The following is an 8,783-nucleotide window of genomic DNA, read 5'->3' on the forward strand; positions in this document are numbered from 1 at the left end:
GGAATTTGTACGAGTTGCTTGAGGTGAAGCAGTTGGTGTTTCGGCACGAGTACTGTGAGTAATAATCTTACGCAATTTGTGTTTTCAGAACTTGCATGATTTACACATAATTTTTAATATGAATATGTTACCGATTATTTTGAGTTGCATGTGGGACAAGTCTTTTACTCGATGTGATACCGAAATAGTTATTTGAGAAAATTGCCGTTGTTTTAAATATTTTCGTTGTCACTAGATCTGTTTTACCGTTACTTGAATTTACTGTTATCGAAAAGAAATTATATGATTTGATCAGAACCGAAATGCCCTATATTGTTTTAAATTATTTTCTATGAGTATATACAGATTACAGAGACAAGTATAAATGAGAGTAGACATTGAAGAATCCCGTAGCTAACGGCGGGTTCGTTAGACCTGGTGCACCTTGTAATTGCAGATTACCATTATAGCCCTCGCTAGTGGGAAGGTAGAACTAGCATACCGTTACCGATTTTTCTCGAGTAGGGACTACCGTTATATTTGACTTCTTGCGAAGAAGTCCACAGTTATACCGATTACATGATTCGTTCATTGAAACCTCCCAAATGTGAATAAAGATATTAGACAGTGGTTACCGAGCTTATTACCGAACTGTTAATTGTATTATACTACAAGAAAAGCATGACGAGATTGAAAATTATTTATTGTTTCTGAAAAGGCATTTTTATGCTATTTTCTGTTTGATATACTAGCATGTTTTCTGACTTGTCCCCAATAAAAACGGTTGTGGTTAAGTGTTATTACTCACTGAGCTAGCGATTCATTCCCCGCTAATTGTTTTTACTGAGACAGTAGTTGACGCAAGTGAGGATTTCGTTAATTAGAGCGCATAGGTTGATATTTCTCGGTGAGCCTCGCACTTGTTCGCGTGGACAGAGATTTTATTTATTGTTATGGTCTTTTCATTGAACTCTTCGAGTCGCTCCATAGTCATTATTTTTGTGACGTGAGTATTCTTTTGTTATTATAGTCTTATGTTGAGTATCATTCTCATTTATCATAGTTGGAGATAAATTAGTATTTCTAGTGGTTAGTTGGTGGTTTAGTTATGGTGGAGACTTGTATTGGTTAATTGACAAGTTGTCAATTGTTTGGTATGATATTAGGATATTTGGTTGTTGATTTGAGACAGGAAAGTTTTTGGGATGGTCCAAAAAACAGGGAAAACTCTGTCCGATTTTCTGTAAAATTACCGACAAGGCTTACTTGGGAGCACTTGCTCCTAAGCACCGGTCACAATTCTAAATTGGGTTGTGACAACGCCATATGTCTCGCGCCCCCTTTTTTCCCTTAACGGAGAGAGAAGTCCGGGTTCCGACATTCATGGGGGTATTAACTCGTTTCCTTTTTGGGAATTGGTATTAAAGAGCAACTACCTAACGGATTATGGTGCATTAGGGCACCTACAGGGATTAACTCTTAGACTAGTTTGCATTACCAGAGATTTAAGGTAAGGGCTCTAAATAACCTTGAGGGGAAGGTGTTAGACATTCCTCTTGGTCCACAATGGTGGGTCCCGACCAAACTTATACTATATGAATTAGTTATTTTAGCAAATAAACAATTTTAACACATACTTGCAAATAAAGGCATGTTTTGGACATTGTATGAAACAAAAAGGAAAAGATTTGAACAAGTTAAATATATAGAGAAAAGTAAAGTTTAAACATTAGGAATTGGAAAGAGGGGTCCTAGGTTAGTTAGCCTACAGGATTACCCCACACAATGCCCGGTAAACACTCCTCAATGAGGGGATACACATGACATTAGCGCGTAGTCATCATATCCTTACTACCCAATTCCCTCCCCTTGGTCATAGCCTAAAACGTTCTAATAGTCTTGATAAATATCCTATGTGTGCATTACTCGTCCCTTCCTTGTGGCCCTGGAGGTATTTAGGACCTCTAATTTAGGTAGTTCTAGAACTTCCTAAGGTTTTAAAGGATAAAAGTCTAGGCGTCAATGAAAAATAATTAGGACTGCATTTAAAGAGAACAAATTACAGGCTCACATTCACCTCCACAAATATAACAAGTAAGTGCACGTCTTCAAACAATAGTCAAGTATTTAAGAAAATCCTAGAACATGATATCTAAGTAAGCAGAACGTATACAACATTGAATTAGGACTGAAGTTTCAAAGACCTACTGATTTTAGACCTGTGAATACGAGCAGCTCTAAAGCACAGTTTTATAGTTGCAGGACTTTAATCGCCCTATAGGTTGCCTAGGCGTAATAGTGATATACTATAAGCATGATATCTATATTGATTATGAATGCACTAAACAACGAACAGTTTTTAAATGGACAACTTGAGATCCTATAGACATGTTTTCTAGCGGTATTAACATAAAGACGTATTTGAAAACTTATTAAGAAACTGACAGATTAATTAAACCAATTCATAATGAACAAACATGAATCGAACTGATTTATTTAACTAAATTGGTTTTGAGTTCTATAGCATGATTTCTATTAAAGCTGATTTTTGAACTTATAGGCATGATTTCTAAAGAGGCGAATGTGAACACATGCTATAACGAAAGCTGAACTTTAATTATTCTATAGGCATGATATCTAATTATAAAGTTGATTTTAACCCTATAGGCATGATCTCTATTATTAAAGTTATTTAGATCATATAGGCATGGTTTCTAATATTGTGGAAGTAAAGCAAACATAGTAAACACATTTGAATTAACACGACCTTATAGGCATGGTATCTACCCAAGATACCCAACATATGTATGACTACCCACCCTTTTTCACTAATCACCCCAATGTTGTGTACAATAATTATTACAGACCAATGAATAAAAATACATAAATAAATAGGAGTAATCTATAGGGAGCCTGCAGTAGGCCCAGATGACTTCCCAAGCCTCCAATAGCCTCAAATGCCAAAGTTCCATAGACAATTTCGTGTCTAGGTGTGTCAGAGTTCCCTAAGGATCTCAAGGATCCCGGGCAGTGCTCACACCTAGACCTTTTCTCAAATAATAACTAACTTAGGTGCAGTGTGGAAAGGTCAGCTCTGACATGCCAGAGTTCAGAGAGATCTCAAGGATTTCAAGGCAGTACACATGTTAGAAGGGCAGAACCTAGTATTCTAAGAGTAAAGTGAGAGTGCATAATAGTTGAAGGAGTTTAATATAAAGGTATTAAGACTGAAAAGAACTTTTGAAAATCATTAGTACTGAAACAATTTGAGGAGAGTACCAAACAACAGACAATTAATTGGTCATAAGAGACATTCAGATTCAGAAAAGAACACTTAACAAACAGATTTCACATGGGGATAAAAGGATTGGTTCACATAAGAGTCACATTGGGGTACATGGATAGGGTATAGAGGAAACATATAGTCAACAAACTGCATACAACACTTAGGATCTTATAGACTTAGTAGTTAAGACATAGATAATAGTTGGTATGTCTTGAACAGGATTGAACATACAGTTTGGACATGCTAGGTGAAGATGTAAGCAGGAAAGAGTGTAGAATATAAAGCATATATTGATCAGGACAGAATTTAGACATGCTGAGCAAAGAAGTAAACAGGAATACAAGTTGAATTCGTAACTGATGAACTAGTGCAGGAATGAAACACATAGGGTTTGGATTTCAAAACTTAACTAGAGACGTACCAGTTGAACAAAAGGGTGCAGAATATAAAGCAAATAAAGTTCCAATATCTAGCCTTGGCTTTCAGCCAGCTAGATCATATAAGTAGCAGAAGCGAAAGAGAACTTTAGAGTGTAAAGAGTAGAGTTTTTTGAACTATGTCATTTTTCAAAACTAAAAATAAGAGGGGGTTTATATAGTAATTAAAGCTTAATAAATAAGGTAAGAAATCAATTAAGTAGCAAATCAGGGAAGTCACATATAAATCAGCAAGTCCTTCCATTAATCAAGGGACAACCAAATCAACGGTAAAACATGCTAGGTATTTAAAGAAAAGGATCAAGTAAGGTTTGGGTATAGAGTAAGTAATTAGGGATAAATGAACAGAAGTTTCAGTTAAGAAAAAATCAGTAAGAATCAGCAAAATACAAACAAATCAAGGAAAAATTAATTAAGGCAAGTAATTCAATCAAATCGAGTAGAGAGGTAAGAATCGAAAGTTTAAGGGAAAGTGTTCAAATCAAACCAGAAAATAAGGAATTCAGAATAATCAAAGGTTCAATCAAAGAGAAAGTCATGAAAGAGTCAGCAAGTTTAGCATATAAAATAAGGCAAGACATGAATAGTCAGGAATTGCCCCATAACTTTAACAAAACAAAAGTTAAACGACACTGATTCAGGTCTTGACATGAATAGTTAGGATGAACACAAGCATCAGTGAAAGGGTTGAACTAAGAAATTCAGTAGAAGCATATTAGGACAAGAAAATCACGAGAAATCACAAGAACCCAAAGCAAGAACACAATCAGATGTACCAGTACTCGGAAATGAAATGAAGAACCAAAAAATTAGGGCTTTTAGTAAAAGCGAACTAAGGTTGTAGCAGACTTATAAAATCAATCAAAACATATGAGAAGCAGAAGATTAAACACAAAAAGTCATCAAACATTTTGTAAAAGAAATTCCAGAAACCCTAGTTTAGAAAAAAGATGAAAATCACTTGAAAATCATACGATTCTTGTAAAGAACCTCAAGGTTGTTGTAAAACTCACATGAAACAAGCCCAAATCATCTCAGATCTGCAAAGATCTGAGAGGTTTAGAAAAAGAAATTAGGGTTTCGAAGAGAACGGCACAGAGGTGAAGAAACATACTAAGAAACCCATAGATCGTAGTCAATATAGGACGATCTTACTCGGAATCACACTAGAATGGCCTGAAACAGGCGAGAAAGTGACCATAGATGCAAGCCAACTAGCCCTGGTCCCTTGAGGACCCTAGAGATGGCAAAACTAACGCGAGGGAGGCCATTTGAGGCCTGGGGGGTGGTGAGAGATCATCGGATATAGTCATAGATGAGTGTCAGTGAGGTTTGATTAGGGTTAGGTTTGAGAGCGTTTGAGTACAGAGAGGGGTTTCAGGGCGGCGGGTAACGTAAAATGATAGGGTTTGGGGGGGGGGTCTTTTGGGTTTATTTTAGGAAGGATCGTTTGTGGCCATTGATCTTTATGATCAACGGTCGAGATTAACGGGTATTGGGGCCGTATCGGGTCTTCAGGGTTTGGGTTGGGTAATTTAATTGGGGATTGGGTTGGTAATTGGGTTAAATTGGGGGCTAAAATTGAAATAAAATAAGCTAGATTTTAAATAGCCACTTTTAATAGTTATATAATTTATAAAAATAATAAATAATTTCCAAAAAAATGATTTCGTGTACTAAAATGATTTAAAATAATTGTTTAACATTTTAAAAATATAAAAGATCATTTTATGCATTAATAATAATTATGCATTAGTAGGGCTATTATTGCAATTATATGCAATTTAGCGTAAAAATGTAAATACAATTATAAAAATGCACTAAAAATGTTTAAACATTATTTTGGCATAAATAAAGAATCACCACAAAAATAATTTGAAAGATAATTATTGGAAATTTTATAAATGAAAAGAGAAGAAATAAATCAATTTGGAGCTTTTAAATTTATAGAAAAAATTATAAAAATGTGTATGCATGCTTATAACTGCTTATGTGTTATTTTTAAAGTATATATATGTATTAAAAAATATGAGAAAAAATCGGGTATCAACAATATGCATGAATTCGGGCGACCAGTTTCGAATCGCCTTAAATTTCTCTAGAGCATTAGAAACGACCTAATGAATAATAGTAATCACTTCTCCATGACTGTTTCTCGTTTTTGGCATTTTAGGGTCACATAAAAGGAATTCAGTAAGATTTCCAGATTTTCGTGAGTTATCCACGCCATCTACATGAATTCAGGCGACTGGCTCCGAATCGCCTAAAATTTTGTGGGACCCTAAAAAATGACCTAATGACAATTGCCATTGCTTCTCCATGACCGTTTCTCTTTTTTTTTTTCACATTTTAGGGCCATAATATAGGAATTCAACATGATTCCCAATTTTTTTTATGTTATCATCTGCATGACTTCGGGCGACCGGCTCCGAATTGCCTAAAATTTTGCGGGACCATAAAAAATGACCTAATAAACAGTAGTCATCGTTTCTCCATGACCGTTCTTTGTTTTTTGACATTTTAGTGCTATAAAACATAAATTTAGCACGATTCTCAAATTTTCGTGTGCTATAGTCCATGCCATATGCATAAATTCGGGCGACCGGCTCCGAACCGCCTAAAGTTTTGTGGGCCCATTAGAAATGACCTAACGAAAAATAAACATCATTTTTCCATGACTGTTCCTTATTTTTCAGCATTTTAGGGCCATAAAACAATAATTCAAGACGATTCCTAGATTTTCATGTGCCATAGTCCACGCTATCTGCATGAATTCGGGCGACCGGCTTCGAATCGCCTAATATTTTGCGGGCTCATATAAAATGACCTAACGAATAATAGTCATCTCTTCGGCATTATTGTTCCCTGTTTTTGATGTTTTAGGGCTATTAAACAGGAATTCGAGATGATTTCCAAAATTTCGTGTGCGTCCATGCCATTTGCATGAATTTGGGTGACCAACTCTGAATCGCTTAAAATTTTGCGGGACCATAAAAGATGACCTAATTAACAAGAATTGTCTTTTCGCCATGATCGTTCCTCATCTTTTGGTATTTTAGGGCCATAAAACAGGAATTCAACACGATTCCTAGATTTTCGTTCAATCATCGACATTATTCTTTCCTTTAATCAGGGTAGAGCTATAGTGCAACTATGATTTCACGTGTATCTTATGACCAAACCCTGTAAATATATTACAAATTCATTAAATATCTATAAATATTTGACCGTGAGTTTAGTTTTTATTATATAGTTACCTGAAATCGCTATTGGATCCTATAAACTTTAAATCCTGAATTCACATCTGCCTTCAATACACATCAGTTCGTGTTGCTTCAAACACAAAGAAATTAAGCAACTATGATTCGTCAGTATAGTTGTTTTCCTTTTTTTCTTCTTTTCTCGAAGATTTATCTATCATTGAGTCGTGACTAAAGGTGACAAAATGATTAAAACAAAACAATTATCCACCCATATTATTCTTAAAAAATAGGTTGGATAATGAACTTTTTAAAAATCGGTCGAATATAGATAAAACCATATTATCCACTTAAGAAGTGGATAACCAACAGATAACTAATGTGTTTACCTTTTATATTTGTAAAGCCTTAAATTGGGGGTTCCTCAAGTTTGGGATACAAGAAATTCTTCCAAAAGTGATCATATATAAGAAGCCATGGATAATATGAATATCCATATTATCTACCGGATAACTTATTTTTTATCCGTATCAAATACGGGTCGGGTCAGATATTTTATCTATTTTTTGAATTACCCATTTACAACCCACTTATATCTGACCAACCCGCACGTTTGTCACCCCTAGTCGTGACCATGCATTTTTCTTTTTATTTCAAAATAGAGTAAGTATGAGATGTTCATATGTTCATTCTGTTGCTTTTTTAGATTTCGAAAAGAAAAGATGCAACTTCAAGAAGAGGACTCTTATATGGTGAACTGATCTTGATTTCCTCCTTGATTTAATTTCTATAACTTTTATTCTACAGGTTAGGTAATTGTGGTGATTTAATGTCTCGTTAATATTTGTGTATATGGTCAAAATCGGGCTTGCCCTTTTTTATGATTAAACGAGACCGGGGCGCGGCAGGCCAAAGTTCAACCCCATGTCATACCAGACATGACACGAAGTTAGATTGCCAAGCTCGTGACTCAGGGACCGATCAAGATCGCGATTAGCCAAGACCGAGACCGAGCGGGAGAGAAATCGAGCAAGATCGAGGGAAACCTGTCGAGCCAAATAATGGAAAGCCAAGATATCCGCAATCGGGTGAGGATCACGGCAGAAATCTCGGAACATAACAGGAAGAGGCCGATTAATTAGCTAATAATGTGATTTCTTACTGTATTTAGAATTGTACAAAGGGTAGGACTCCCATACTATATAAAGGGGAGTTGATCATTTGTAAAGAGGAGCACATTCACGTTACATAAAGCAATATACTATCATTCTCTTAATCTCTCAATACTCTATTACTTTGTTCTCATTTTCCAGTGGAATATTCGTTTGGTTTAAGGGCGATCTATCTCAAGGGACTAAGCTATACATTTCATTTGGTTTGTTTTTATTTCTATTTACAGTCAATTTCAATATCAATTTACGTTTTTTCTCAGTTTTGTGCCAAGTAAATTCACATGTCCTTAAAATCATATATAAATTCAATTGTTATCCATTTTTAGGATAAACAGTTTGGCGCCCACTGTGGGGCTAAGGATAATAGTGATTACCTGGTACAAACTTTTGTGACACACACTATTTTACACTTGTTCTTTGAAGTATCTTTGATTACATGATCAAAAAATGTCAAACTCTCAATCAGCACCTTAACACATTGACAATGATCTTAGCCACCACGGCGAAAATGAGAACATTGCACTAGGAAATGTTGTACCCTTTGATGGCCTCGATGGAATTCCGACTGTACATCCAATCGACATCAGTTCACATGCAGCCATCAATGGAAATTTGGTCGTCGATCCCGAAAGCAGCATTCGCGGGGGTGCCCGATCAACTACCCAGAGCGCACATGGCAGTGAAGTTGGCGAGATTAGCTTGCGGGTGA

This window comes from Nicotiana tabacum, chromosome 16 (assembly GCF_000715075.1).
Source record: "Nicotiana tabacum cultivar K326 chromosome 16, ASM71507v2, whole genome shotgun sequence".
In the NCBI taxonomy this organism is placed as follows: Eukaryota; Viridiplantae; Streptophyta; class Magnoliopsida; order Solanales; family Solanaceae; genus Nicotiana; species Nicotiana tabacum.